The 15634-nt window shown below is 45.8% G+C and overlaps 1 long non-coding RNA gene across 1 annotated transcript in view; it reads left to right on the forward strand.

The window, feature by feature from the left end:
* LOC106974497 (uncharacterized) overlaps positions 1-15225 on the forward strand; it is a 50394-nt gene extending 35169 nt beyond the window's left edge. The window contains exon 4 of the long non-coding RNA XR_008289104.1: positions 14625-15225. This is a non-coding gene — a long non-coding RNA (uncharacterized LOC106974497). The remainder of the gene's footprint in view (positions 1-14624) is intronic.
* The last annotated feature ends 409 nt before the right edge of the window (positions 15226-15634 follow it).

Here is a 15634-nt window from a genome sequence, read left to right on the forward strand (position 1 = left end):
ATGCGAGGCTCGAACTCTTGAACCGCGAGATCATGACCTGAGCCCAGGTTGGACACTTAACCAACTGAGCTGCCCAGGCACCCCAATTTATTTATTTATCTTTAAAGATTTTATTTTTTAAAGTAATCTCCACACCCAACACAAGGCTCGGACTCACAGCCCCAAGATCAAAAGTCACACGCTCCACCAGCCAGGCCAGCCAGGCGCCCCACCAATGTAAACCTTTATAAACAGAAATCTTCAGTGCTACTTGCATCTCAGAACTCCTCAGCAGTCATCCATTGTTCTTAGAACCCAAGGACTTACATTAAATCCAATATTTTTAACACTGCACCCACGTGCTGTGGGGTCTCGCCCTTGCTTCCATCCCCATTCTCATTCCTGTCTCCCCCTTGATGAACTGGTAGGTCTTTCCTCGTTTCCTCCCAAAGATAGCATTCACTCCTCCGCTGGGATTGTGCTCCATGATCTTTCCACTTGTTGGGACTCTTTTCTGCAAGATTTTCACCTGGCTAGCTCTTAAGATCTTGCCTTAAACATCTTCTCTTTAGAGAATCCCTCAGCCCCTAGAGGCAGGGATAGAATGTGCTTCACTAAAAATATATGGGATAAGGAGGAGGTGAGTGGCATACAAAGCAGGAGCAGGTTGCCACTGCCACAAGAAGGTAGATGAACCCAAGGGAGAAAGGCTGAAATAAACTGGTGTAGACGGCTGCGTTTATCATGCCTGGTTTCTTCTTCATCTAGGGTACATAGCCCTGTGACTGAGGTCTCACTGGTGGAATGAGAGCGGTTCAGATCTGGCCCCATGCAATCCTCCAAGCCCGTTCTCTCTTCCCTTATCTTCTGGCAGGATGCAGGCGATCTACTGTTAAGACTCGGGGGCCCTAGAACTGCATGGAAGACCACCTTCCAAATACCCAACTGAACTTTTGATGGTCAAGAAACAGACTTCAGGGGTACCTGGGTGGCTCAGTCAGTTGAGCGTCCAGATCTTGGTTTTGGCTCAGGTAATGAATGGTCTCACGGTTCCTGGGTTTGAGCCCCACATCAGGCTCTGTGCTTATGATGTGGACCCTGCTTGGGATTCGTTCTCTCTCCCTTTCTCTCTCTGCCCCTCCCCCACCTGTGGACGCGCTCTCTCTCTCTCTCTCTCTGTCTCTCTCTCTCTCTCTCAAAATAAATAAATAAACTTAAAAAAAAAAAAGAGGGCACCTGGGTGGCTCAGTCAGTTGAGCATCTGACTGGTTCACATCACAATCTTGCGGTTTGTGAGTTTGAGCCCCATATCGGGCTCGCTGCTGTCGGCACAGAGCCAGCTTTCCAATCCTCTGTTTCCCTCTCTCTGCCCCTGCCCTTCTTGTGCACAGTCTCTCTCTCAAAAATAAATAAATAAATAAAAACATTAAAAAAAAAAAAACCTTCACTAGATGAAGCCTCTGGAATGTGGGGCTTGTTTGTACTTTAGTTAGTATCACTTGTAATAACCTCAAACAAATTAAGAAAGAAACACCCACTGTATGCCCTCATCCCATTTCACTTTCTGTTCAAGTGGAAATGTTTGGTTTAACCTCCCATAACCCTACATGGATATGAACTGGCTCAAAGAACTCATCTGAAAGGCCCACTGGACTATACCCTTGCAGAAATCCCAAGACTCAAAGGATTGTTCGTTTTGATGGGCAATAGATGTAGTGGTTAAAAGCTAGGACTTTGGAATCTTTCACAAGTGGACTAATGCATTGTGGCCTGACTGCATGCATGATCGCTGTCCTTTACTTTGTAGTCCCTTCCCTTGTTGGCTCTGGGTTCAACCATGTGACTTCCTTGGTTACTGAGTTATTTGCAAACCTGATGCAAGCGACATCTTGAAAAGCACATTCATATTCCTCCTTTCTCCTTTCTTTTGCCCAAGTGGGCTGCTTCATTCTCATACTTGTTTCTTTCCAGAAGCAGGTGCTGTTCTAAGCTCCTGGAAGAATGTGAGTGATACATGGAGAAAAGCCAAGGTCATCTTAGATGACTTGATAGCTAGCTGACTCCCCCACTCCCCCGAAAAGTGAGAAATCCCAGCCGAAATTAGCAGAGTCACCTACCTAGCTCCCAGTTGACTTCGGAGACATGAGTGAACCAGGCAAGACCAGAAGAGTGTAGCCTCCTCGAACCTCATTAACAATACATGGCTATTGGTTTGAGCCAGTAAGTTTGGGGTGGCTTGTTGCAGGGTATTATGGAAGTGATAGATCAGGGTGAAATAGGTCCAAGTGAAAATCCCATGGCTGACCTTTATTAGCTCTAGGACCTTTGACAAGTTACTTAATCTCTCTGCCTCAAGTTTTGCGTCCAATAAATGGGATCTGGCAGTGTTTATTTCAAAACACTGTTGTGAAAAGTGATCAAGTTGGTGGGTGAAAAACACAGCGCTTAGTTATCGGTGTGTTGAAGAAATCAGTAAATCTTAGATGTGATGTATAGGAGATGTGAAGGCAGAGGAGAAGGAAAAATAGAAGGGCAGTGAGATCTTCTGTGGGTCAAAAGTTTGGGTTGCTCAGCATTCTGGGTATCTAAGAGGAAAAAAAAAACATTGAGAAATATAAACCATTAGGCAGCCCATCCATTCATTACTGAATAAACTAAGCTCTGTGTTTTATAAGATGTGTCACTGGGAGGTTGGTATGCTTAGTCCTTGTGAGCTTACTCCCTTGGAAGACATTCTTCACCAAATCTTGCTTCCAGATTTTACCTTTGGTATGTATCAAAGCTGTTTCCTCAAATAACCGCCTAAAAACCACTTTTGTCTTGGTTCCAATGTTGCCATAAGGGTGTTTTCCATTTTACCTATCAATACCCCCGTTAGAAGTTGTCACATAACATACTTCTTTCCAATATAGCAAAATACAGAGAAAGAAATGGGGCTTATTATATCTCCCTAGGAATCAACTTATGCCCTCCTTTTTGATAGACTTTCCTCTTAACCCTGGCCACCAGGAAGCTCAAATATATTACTCATCATAACAACTACATTACTCTTAAGTTTAGCATTCTGTCTAATTCTCCAACGATTCTGTTTTCTTACGAATACAGAGTTTCTCTAATGCTCTTTCTTATATGTCATATGTTTTAGCCACCTCAAGTTGTGCATAAGCAAATGGGCCTTTTCTAGTGTGTGACAACAGTCTAGAACCAAATGTTCACAAACATTTGTAAAATCTAGATGAGAAGCTGTTTCCTAAGGGCCTCAGCTCAATCTCTGAAACCTGTTTTATGGTCGCTCAGCCTTGGTTTTGGAAAAGTCATCAGGTTGCTAACTGCTTTGGCGATCATAAAACAAAGTTTTCTCCTAAACAGAGGAAAAGGCTCCACGAAGGAAAAACTTGTTCACAGAACACAGAGTGAGAAAAGGCCCCTCAGAAGCCTTGCTGGCATCAGTCCCAAGCTCATGTTACCAGGAATATTTACATTAAAAATATATCTCCAGCTTGACCAGCAGCTCTGAGGTCAAGCTCAAAATCCTGCCTGGGAGTTCTTTGGTTTTATTACCATTTGTCAGCTCAAGCTTTGGCTATGATTTCCCTGCCTTCTGAGGCATGAAGGCAAACAGAGCAGAGCGAGGGCTGGGAATAGCAGCCCTGATAGTGTGAGGTGGGGATGAGGGGCTTCTGAGGTTTTTCAGCAGGAAGTATCTGGTTGAAGTCCTCTTGGCCAAGAACTTTCCTTTTACATACTGGTCTTTTTATATGCAAGGAAATGCCCACAAGGGAGGTTAGTAGGACTAAGTAGGCAAAAAGATTGCCTTCTTTTCTGAGACCTTCTCCTAGAGATAAACTTACTTGGTCCCCTTTCCCCACCCATCCGGAACCCCCCCCCCCCCCCCGAGAGGCCTCACCAGCTGGAAGAGTGAGAAGGAGAGATTTATGAAGTTTCCTTTGTAATTAGAGCTATAATTGTATTTTGATTTTCACTAGGTTGCTACTCAGCCTGACATTAACAAACACCTGCTGGAGAAACATGTAAAATATAATTTTATCATTCACATTGTTTTGTTTTAAAATAGTTCAAGGATCTATGATTAAAGAAAAATTAAGTGAATAAATAAACCATTCTAATTTCAGTCCCTCTCAATAACAATACCAGCCAAGGTAATTCTGTGAGAGACATAGTACAGGAAAAAAAAAAAAAAAGATTATTGTCACACAGGATTGAGGTCAAATAATTCCATCACGTTGCAGTAACATATAAATAGATTTCCAGCTCTTACCCACATTCCAGTCCTGGTTCTGAACATCTTGTCCCAAGTCATGCCTCACCTTTTACTCAGTGAAGCTTCCAGGCTTCTTAGTGGATTGCTTTTTCACCAGTGTTAGTTACCTTTTGTAGTTTGGATTTGACCTTAGGGCAGTAATTACCTTTTGATCTTTCACTGCTGCATTCAAATCTATTTTCCAGTTCATGGATTCTCTCTTCAGCTGTGTCTATTCTGGTATTTAATTTGTTCATTAAGGCATTTTAAAAAATTTGTTTTCTCTATTTTTTCCTAGAAGTATTATTTGGCTCTTTTACAAATATGCTATTTTTTATAGCATGTTCCCATCATGTTTCTTATTATGTCATTTCATCTTTAATCACATTTAAAATTATCTGATAGAATATTGCAGATTATCATCGTCCACTCAAATCTTAGAGTTACCTGTGTATGTTGCAGACTCATTGACTCTCCCTTATGAACTTTTAGGCTGACTCTTGGTTCCGCCCCTGCTTTGGGCAGCCCCATAGGAAGAACACATTCCCTCTGGGTCGTGATAAGGAGACAGAAAGTTTTTCATTTTACAACACCACAATCCTTCTGGTTTTTCATTTTACAACACCACAATCACATTGATGAGTTGAACACAGAATAGAATGTGGATGTGCAGCTTCATGATTAATAGCTACATCCTCTTAAGATGGCAGGAGAAGCAATAAATAAACAGCACCTAGAAGCTCTTTAGAGCATATAGCCTCAGGTTAATTCTTATAACAGAAAGTATGACCTCCTCCCTTGATGTGCACCAGAGACTTCCCCAGTACATCCTCCATGGAGTGCTCACCAGACTACAAGTGCCTCTTCCTACCACCGTTCCCATGGATGGATGATAGGAAACCTTCTCCCCTGTTTCCAAATATAAGGAAACTAAGGGTCAGAACAATGAAATAATTTTTCAAGGTCATATAAGTAAGTAGAAGCGTTAGAATTTGAACATTCTTTCCGATTCCAGGGCCTATGTTTATTTTCCCAGCAGTAGAAATCAGAGGAGAGTGGGCACATAAGCCCACTGAATCAGAGGCCCTCCCAAAAATGCATAGTAAAGGCAAGTTTGCTTTGTGTCTTTTGTTCCATGTTAAAAATTAATATGAGTCTTCTATATTAATTCATAAAATTTTGTGTCAGTTTTTTTTTTAAATTTTTTTTAATGTTTATTTATTTTTGAGAGAGACAGACAGACAGAGCATGAGCAGGGGAGGAGCAGAGAGAAAGGGAGACCCAGAATCCAAAACAGGCTCCAGGCTCCGAGCCGTCAGCACAGAGCCTGATGTGGCGCTCGAACTCACGAACCGTGAGTTCATGACCTGAGCCAACCCGGACGCTCAACCGACTGAGCCACCCAGGCGCCCCTGTGTCCGTTTTACAGTGAAGAGGAGAAGATATTCTGAGTTAAATTGCCTAGTTTTCATCTTAATCCCTTTGCCTTTGTAGATATGTTCTCCTTTTTGTTGAGGCCTGGGCTAGCTGCCCTCTAAGAATCCATGCTCCCTCACCATGATAGTGCTGTTATGGGACTGTGGCTACCTGATCAGGAACGGAGCTTCCTGACCCTTTTTGGGTAATATGACTAAGTTCCTTACATCCAAAGGGATATGGGTAGAAGTGACGTTCCATGTATAATCATGACTTGTAAAAATGCCCCAACTGCAATTTTCCTCCCTCCAACTGACACCCCCACGTAGATGTACATGACACCCCCACGTAGATAGATTTCCCAGGCAACCTCGGAAATTATTCTGTAAAGATGGCCAAGCCTGCATCAGCTCAGTCCTTCTCAGGGAACAGAGAAGGACTCGCCTCTTCCTTGCCTCTTCCAGTTTCCCCTGGCTTCTAGCCTTGCTTGGCTTAGAACTCACATCTCTACTGCCCTCTTATAATAACAGGTGATTCGATTTAGGACCCACTTGGATAATACAATATACACCCACCCCCCCACCACCAAGTCAAGACCCTTAACTTAACCACATCTGCGAAGACCCTTTTTCCTTATAGGGTAACATTTATAGGTCCCAGGGATTAGGACCTGATCTCTTTGGGGGCTATTCAGCCTAGCACACCACCAAAAAACGGCTTGAGTTGACCCAGAACCAAAGACCACGAGGGAGGAAGGGGCTCTTAAAATGGGGAGAATGTTGAATTGGGGGCGACTAAGATCTTCCAGTGACTTCTTCAGTAAGGATCAGAAAATCCAATTTGCACACGCACAAACATGCACACTGGGTGAGGAGAGGGGTTCACAAGCTCTCAGCAGTGGCTCAGGCCGTGCAGAGAGCCTCACGGTTACCCGGTGTGCGCACTGAAGCCCCAAGGAACGTCACCGTGGGGGGCTGCAGGCCTACCTCCATCCCCCCCTTTTACTTACTCGGTCAACAAACGTTATTCAGAACTGTGTTCTATGTGCTGGGGATACATCAAGGGAGCAGATGAAAGCAAGAGTCCCCATCCTTGTGGCGGGTTTGGCAGTGAATAGGACCCTTGGTTGATGGCGAAGTTAATTGTAAATAAAAACATTCCAGTTTCCAGTCTTCTGGCATCTCTCCTTGTTTCCTTGACTCCCCAAAGATGTAAAGTAGAAACCAGTAAGTCATCGCTGGGCACGTTCTCATCACTCAGGTTGTGTTTGGTCCTTCTCTCAGAAGTGTTTTCGATTCCTTTTTATTTGGGGTTAATTTTTTTTCTCAGCACATAGTAGGTTGCTGCATAATGTCCTATTGATTTGTAGGTTAGAATTACTCTCCAAGGACTGGGGCGCCTGGGTGGCTCAGTCCAGTAAGGGTCGGACTTTGGCTCAGGTCATGATCTCACAATTCGTGCGTTCTAGCCCCGTGTCAGGCTCTGTGCTGACAGCTCGGAGCCTGGAGCCTGCTTTGGATTGTGTGTGTGTGTGTGTGTGTGTGTGTGTGTGTGTGTGTTCCTCCCCCACTTGCGCTCTCTTGCTCTCTCTCTCTCTCTCAAAACTAAATAAACATTTTAAAAAATGAAAAAAAAAAAGAATTACTTTCCAAGGACAAAAATGTACTCTGCGCCTGAAACTTCAGCTGCACAACCTTGTGCCTTAGTGTTTATATAGTGTTTATACACACACACACACACACACACACACACACACACACACACATATATACATATATATATATACACACACATATATATATACATATATGTATATATGTATATATATACTTTTTATTTTTTTAATGTTTTATTTTTGAGAGCGTGAGCAGGGGAAGGGCAGAGAGAGAGGGAGACACCAAATCTGAAACAGGCTCCAGGCTCTGAGCTGTCAGCACAGAGCCCCACGTGGGGCTCGAACCCATGAACTGTGAGATCACGACCTGAGCCAAAGTGGGATGCCTAACCAACTGAGCCCCCCGGGCGCCCCTAGTGTTTATATTTTTGTCTATCTTTCCTTGTGGTCAGTGCATTGCCTCTGCCCTCCCCCCACCCCACCCCACCCTCCGCCCCGGTTCTCCCATTTAAGCTCACACGGGGCTGTACAGGCAGCCAAGAGACAGGCAGCTTATCACAGCCCCACCGACACCCCAGCCTCTCCCGTCTGGCCCCGCTCTCAGTACAACCTGATGAAAAGATGTCACACCGCAGACAAGCGGTTCACCTCCTCACCTCTCCCCTTTGCCCTCTGCCTTGTCTAAGCAGCAGTGGGGGGAGCTGGGGGGGAGCAAAGAGATTAAATCAGGTAGTTGAAAGCTAACACCATCTCTAAGCAACCCTCAAAGCGAACCCAGGAATTTCAACTGTAATATTATCCCCCAGGAAAAGGAGCAAGAAAATGAGAAAGTCAGTGCCTTGCTGGGCTCAGCATTGGGGGTGCCCAGGCCCAGCTGGCGACAGGGAAGGGACAGCAGCCTGGCCTTAGCTGGAGAGCATCTGGGGGCAGAAAGAAAAGTGGGGCTCACACAGACATCCATGTGGGAGCAATCAGGAACATGCCTGCCAAGGCTCCAGGGCTCTGGGACACATTCACAAACTCCAAACAAGTGCATGGGAAAGATATACTTTGTTTCCTTCCCCCCAATCCCACCCCTTGCTGCCCCGCTGAGAAATGCTGGGTGTTGTGTTTCCAGGGGAGGCTTTTGTGGCTAATTTTGAAAAATGAAGCCAGCAGGTAAACTAGAGCTAATGGCCCCAGGCGGGGGGCAGACATCTGGGGCAATGTTGACTTTGCTGTGGGAGAGCCAGCTGGCCTTTCCACCGCTCTCCCTCCAACCCCTTCCCTGCCCGCCTCCAGGGGGCCTTCAGCTCCTAAGCAGCCAACAGCCCAGTCCCTTGCTTACAGCACCAAAAATGTTTGTTTTTTATGCGTGACCTTGGCCCGAGCACACCTGGACAGTGCCCTCTCCCTCATCCTGAGGGGCAATGGCTTCCCACCATCCCTGCCCATGCCAGGGGACGAGATTCTCAGAACCGGGAGAGCCAGACTTGGTAGAACTTGTGATATGAGCTCATCTTAACGACCAAGAGGGCGGGGAGAAAAGTGACCTCGATGCCAAACACTGTGCCAGCTGGGTGCTTGGCACACTTTGACCCTGCAACTTAGGACATATGATTTTTTTTTCTCATTTTATACATGAGAAAACTGGCGCGTAATGCATGTAACAGAACTAAAGCCACAAAGTAACCAGTGCTCAGGTTAGATACAAACATAGGTCAAATTTAGTGCAAGGCTGAAGCGTGTTGTTCAGGAGGTCCTGCTGGCCCAGATGCTGCCTGGGCTCTGCCGGCTTACTTGCTGGGAACCTCAGGGTAGGTAAACTTTCCTCCCTGAGCCTTGTTGCCCTATGTGTTAAAGAACAGGTAATAGCTTCTGCTTCTCGGATTGTCCTGATGGCTGAGTGAGATGATGAACGGAGAAGCTTTAAAAGGTAAGTGACCCGTGCAAATAAATGCTCAAAAGGTATTTGCTATTGATATTAGAACATTAGCGATCTTTCCACTGTACGTAGTTGGTTTGTAGAGAGTAGAAAAGTGCTTAGCTTTTCAGTACATATAGTAGGAGAGCCATAAGGTACGTGCGGATATCCCAGCTGGGCTGGGGCTTCAGAGAAGGACATGTCACCCCAGGGCTGAGAAGCGAGGTCTGGTTTCCCCTCGTCACTGCGCCAGCAGCAGAAGGTCACCTTCCCAGAAGTGACTGGAGTCAACCCTGTCAACACCCAGGAATCCACAGGACTCCTAGAATGGAGTTCTCCGGTGCCTCTTCCCCATCCTTTCTTTGCCTCGATCCAGGATCACGGGCATAGAAGAGAAAACGGGGGTTAGGAAGCCCCTTCTCCCTGCTAAATGGTCTCATTCTTTGTCCGTCCATCCATCATCCATCCATCCATCCACATTTTCTTAGCATGGTTCTAAGTGCTGCACAGGAAAAGAGAGGAGAAGAGACATCTACGGTGATACCCGGATGTAAGCTTATTGCAGGAACAGTGCCCCGCCCCTTCCCAGCCTTCACTGTAAGTCGGAGGTCTGGGCGTGTGCAAGGAAGGTGTAGGCACCCGCAGCCAGAACAGCACAGGCACAGAGTAAGGACATTCTGTGGATGTGATCTGACTAACCATTTCGTGTTAGCCGAACACAGACTCTTGTGTCTGTTTTTACTCTTCCACTCCTGCCCTGGAGCCCCGGGGTCCCCCCCCCCCCAGCCAACGCTCCACTGCTCTGCCTCCCCCATCCAGTTGTATCCTTCTGACTTCATGTCTGAGTTTACAGGGAGGGACTGTCCAGCAGAGCTTCAGACTGAGCTCCCATACTTTCACAAAGAGCAATTCCGTGTTTCCTTCATCCAGAACATCAAACAGAATATCTCCCGCGGGGCCCCTGAAATCTATGTTGCCACCTCGTTAATGACTATCTGGGGGAAGGTTTTATGAGGTATCGGGGCAGATGTGAACAGATATGGGAGAACGGATGTCTTCTAGCCTGAGTCATCATGGGGTAAAAGCAATGCTGACCTTTTTGTGTATCTTCCCAAGTCATTAGCATGCATTTACTGGGTTTTTGCCCTGCGCCCGCCCTGTGCTCATGACCCTGGGGAGACACAACAAAGCAGGGTTACTTTGATGGAGGAGTGTGATGGCTTAGCCTCAAAGTCTGCAAAAAGAGCATGTGAGGGCAGGGTTCCGATCCTTCCTGCTGTCCTGGTGGCTGCAGTGGAAAGTCACAGTGTCGTGGCATCCAGAAAAAGATGTGGATACTTCAGTGTCCGGGAGGGTTATCTGCTGGCTGTGGAGACGGTACCTACATAAAGTGAATGCTCCGTAAATATTAACTGAATGGATGATTCCATGAACAAATGAATGAGTGGGTGGTGGGAGAGATGGGGCAGCTGATATCCCGAGATGGTGATGATGTGAGCAGTGCTGTCAGAGAGAAGAGGTAGGGTGGGGAAGACCTTGACCTAGGAGATGCCCAGCACAAGTTAAACTATGTACTTTAGATTCTGCAAAGGAAACAGGACTTCAGGGCAGCTTTTTAATCACTGTAGGGAAACTGAGGCGTAAGCCCAGTCAACAGTACTGGTTACTATTGGCTGGTATGATAAAAGAAATAATAAAGGCCAAATAGGTTGAGCTTTTATTCTATGTCAAGAACTTTCTAAATGCTTTAACATTTACTCTTCAGAGCCAAGCACTATCACATATGCGCTACGTTTATTCCAGATTTGCAGAAAAATGGAAAGGAAGGTAGAGGCTAAAAAGCCTTCCACATTCTGAGTGCTAAGGTTCAAATCCAAGTGGTCTGATCCCAGAGACTGCATTCTTAAAATGATCATAGAGGCAGGGGAAAAGTTCAGTTCCGCGAGCAAGTGGATGTCTGGGGCTCCTCCCACACAAAAAGGGCAAGAACGTGTCCGGACTCCACCCGTCGTCCGGGAGGCTAAATCAGTCCTGCAGGGTGGACACGGGGACTGGACAGAGATGTGACTGGGAGCAGCACAGTCACATGAGCGGGCAGGGACCAGGCTGTCAGGCTGCTGCCGTGGACATGCTGTTCTTGGTGCACATGGCTTAGACCTTCTCTTCCTTTCTCTTTCTGTCTAGTCCTGGCGCCCACACTCCCGCGTCTGTCTCTGAGCTGCAGCACCCAGCTCTGTGCAGGCGGGTTCCATCTACATCTCCTCCTCTAATTTATCTTCAGGTTTGCACTGCGCTTTCCCGAATGCCTTCTGGTGTGTGCTCTCCATGCCTTGTCAGCAGCTACGACCTCCAGCAAGGCCAAAAGGGAGCCATCTTTGTCCCCAACTCAATCTGCACCACCTCCCCCCCTTCTCTCTCTCTCTCTCTCTTTTTAAATATTTTTTACGTTTATTTATTTTTGATAGAGACAGAGCACACGTGGGGGAGGGGCAGAGAGAGAAGGAGACACAGAATCCGAAGCAGGCTCCAGGCTCTAAGTTGTCAGCACAGAGCCCAACGCGGGGCTCGAACTCACAAACCGTGAGATCATGACCTGAGCTTAACCGACTGAGCCGCCCAGGCACCCCTCCCACTTCCTCTCTTCTGCCCACACCGCCGACATTCTGTCTCCCGGGGCTAAGCCTCAGAGGCTCCAGATCACTCTCTCTCTTTACATAACATGAAATCACTTAGGAGTCCTTGTCAATTTTCCTCTTATAACTGAAAATTTTTTTTCGTTGAATTTCTATGCCTGCAGCTGTTCTTTCCTTGCCATTCCTACTGCCCATCCCTGAGCGCAGTTGCTTTGTGTTTGAAATCGCGTATGGACTCTCGGTAGATTCTTGCCTCCAGTTTCTCTCTCTTTGGTTCCATCCCCCACGCGCTGCCAAACCAATCTCCCTAAAGTGCACTTCTGAACATGTCAGTCCCCTGAGCCACAAGCTTCAACGGCTCCCCATTGTCTGCCAAATAACGTCCAGATTCCTTATCATGGCTTTTCACATCCACTTAGATCTGGTCTCAACTCAGTGCACATTTATTGAGTCCTGTGTAGTCCCAGACCCTGTGCAAGGCGTTGTAAATGTAAAACTGAGCCCAGGATGCTTCCTGCCCTTGGGGGAAGAAAAAGAAGAGAAGCTGGTCCTCAGATCTCCAGCCCGTACTTCTTCCCACTCATGCCTACTGCCTAAGGTATGAGTGTGGATTTTTGCTCTTCTCTGGAACTTCCTTGGCACTTTCTTGACTCTGTGTCCAGGAATTTCCTCATTTCCATGAACAACCAACCCTCTCCTGGTTTACTATCCCCTCCTTATATAGACAACCATGAGCGGCCCTTTTGAAGATGAATGCTTCTGACCACTCTCCTTTGCACGATTCTCGTGATGGATCACGGTCCGCTGTACGTTACAGATTTGCGTCTACCTTTATCTCCGTACCTTTATTCCCCAGACTGGTGTGCAACAGCCAGCCGGTCCGCCGAGGATTCATTTATGTATGTTCTTAGAAAAAATCAGCAACCTTAGGTACTGTTTTCATTCAACAAAATGTGGCAGTTTTTTCCTCCTGCATGCCTCCTCGGAGAGTTCACCAATTGTGTTTTATGGATTCCGAATCCATAAGAGAACGGTGGAGTGTCTTAATGTTTTCAAAACATAGGAATATGGGATATTTTCCTCACATCTATTTTATTTTCATACGATTCAATCACATCTCCTGGAAATAGGGTTCCATGGAACACAATTGAGGAGACCCTGTCCTAGAAAATGAGACCATGGAGTAATAGTGAGAATAATGACGCTAAGAAAAACTTGTTATTTGAACATTTGCTCTGTGGTAGTCACGACACCAAGGGGTTTTCCATGCAGGTTTTTATTTAATTTTCATGAAAATCCAATGCACAGGTGGTAATTTTGACCCATTTTGCAGGTAAGGAAACAGAGGCTCAGAGCTCTTAAGTGATATTCCCAAGGTCATTATTGTCATCGAGAAAGCAGTTAAACTACAACATGAAACCAACCTAGCCAACCTCAGAGCCTGTGCTCCTTGAGGGAGGGGGGCCTGTTTTTAAAATCTCTGTGATCCCTCTCGCCCCCAAATTCATAACGGTCTGTGACTCTCGAACACACTTACGCCTCTGCTTTTGCAGTCTGATTTTTGCATTCGTGCTTTGATGCTTTACAACAGAGAGTAGAAAGAACACTGCTACACTGCTCCTTGGCTCGGGAGACCTGAGTTTATGACCCCAAATCTGCCTTTAATTAACCATGTGTCATTAGGCAAAGAATTTCTTCCCTCTGGGGCTCAGTTTCCTCAGCTGTAAAATAACAGTGAGGTTGGACTCGTTGATATCTGAGGTCCTTTAACCTCTTTTCACCACGCTCTTCTTTTTGCCAAGTTTCTGTGATTAATAGAATTAGATGAGCCCTTTGTTGCCTATTGTATCTGCCACTGAGAGAGCTGGAACCGTCTCTCAAAGGAATCCAGGCCATGGCCAATTCAATGTGTTGACTTTGAGGCCACCTCGATGACCCACACAGTCGCTGGCAGCATGAGGAGCAGAAGCATTGCCTTTTACCAAATATGTTCTTCCGTTAGAGTATTTTTTTAATGTGAAACATCAAATGAATTTCAAAATGTTATCTGGATGATATAAGTATAAATGAGTAAAAAAAAAAAAACCAGATGGGATACATTTCCCTTGCAATATATATGTGATTAAAAAATTGAGGGGAAAAATGTTTGTAGCAAATATGTTTTGGATTTTCTGAACCAAAAGCTCTTGCAGAATAGTTTGAGGCCTCCAGAGTACCAGTGTGCAGCTGCTTTGGCCGGCCTTCAATGACCCATCAAACCCCAGTCGTCTTGGAAACCCGCCTGCATCCTGGGAAGTGTTCTCCATTGAGCAGCTAAAATGGCTTCCAGTCTTCCAGGGTAACATAGTTTGACTATAGTTTACCTCTTGGGAACCTTCGTACAAACAAGATGTCTATCTCCTGACCCCAGAGCCATAAGTGGCATAGCTTGAAGAAACACAACAACAATAGAGGCTGATGTTCGTTTGGGGGTTTTCCTGACGCAAAGCACAGAATTTCAAGGATGGGGAATTTCACCGGTAAAAATGTCTCCCATTGAATTATTCTTACCCGTTGAGTGAGGAATTCGGGGTTAGCCTGAGCAGCCATAATGGTTGGAAGGGAGAAGAACAACGAAAGGGAACGGGGATGATTCTCTCGTTAATTAAAATGCTCTCAGGCTTGGACTGACAAGACTTGGATTTCAATGTGAATTCTGCAGTCGTTAGGGTAATGCTAATGCTATAATTTTAATGATGGCAGTTAGCATTTATTGAGCACTTCCCATGTGCTAAAGCCTTAAACTGATCATTTTACTTATCTTTTTAACACTGGTAGCAGAGTCTGTTCGTGCCTGGCCCGGTCACCTCTGCTTATCTCCGAGGCCACCACTGATGGTGAAGAGAACTGTGCCTCTCTGCCTCAGAGCGTCCTCTGGCCACAGGAGGGGTTTGGCCCACTGTCCTGGACAAGCAAGAAAGGCCAAGGTGTTACAAGAACCATCACTAACCCCCAAGCCACGAGGGGCGTCAATTGGCGAATAAACTCCTACTTTCCTTGCCCTCAGCAGGACAGTTCTGAGACGTGATCTATATGGGTTCGCAGACAGTCCCAGTGGGATCACTGGAGGAGTTAGTGAGACAGGGATCCAGTGAGACAGACACCGGTGACATACTGCGTGGGGAGAAGCCCAGGAGGGTTTGAAGCCTAGTGACCCGAATACCAGCGAAACTGGAGGGTCATCGAGCTGGGAGCGGCCACTGTCATACTATACCTTTGTTGATTCCCCCATACAGGCCTATGTGCCACAAAGATATCTTGAGGCTTTGCAAAAGGATCAGTAGGGTTGGGGTTTGGTACATCTTACTCTGAAGAGGCACACTTCTGGTTTCCTCAACAGGAATAAAACCTAATGTTTTCATTGTTCTTAAAATACCATGCCTTTATTTTCTAATTATAAAAGTAAAATATACCCATCTCATCAACCATGAAAATTAATGAAAATATCAGGAAACATATATCCATAATCTCTCTAATGCAAAGACAAGTACTAGCAGCGAATGCTCTCTGAATGGATTTCTTTATCCATAAAATGGGGATAATGAGAGAACATACCTCACTGAGTTGTTATGAGAAAGAAATGACTTAATGCTACTATTTTCCTTAGAAAAGTGCCTGATAATTATTAGCTAGTGTTATAATTTTCAAGACATTCCGGACATTTTCCTGGGCACTTTGCATGGCATCTCCTTATGTCTTCTCACACACTCACACACACGCACACACTCACACACGTGCATACTAACACAAATAATCCACGTGAGCATTTACCAGATGACCCACGTTAC

The sequence above is a fragment of the Acinonyx jubatus genome, chromosome A3 (genome assembly GCF_027475565.1).
Source record: "Acinonyx jubatus isolate Ajub_Pintada_27869175 chromosome A3, VMU_Ajub_asm_v1.0, whole genome shotgun sequence".
NCBI lineage: Eukaryota > Metazoa > Chordata > Mammalia > Carnivora > Felidae > Acinonyx > Acinonyx jubatus.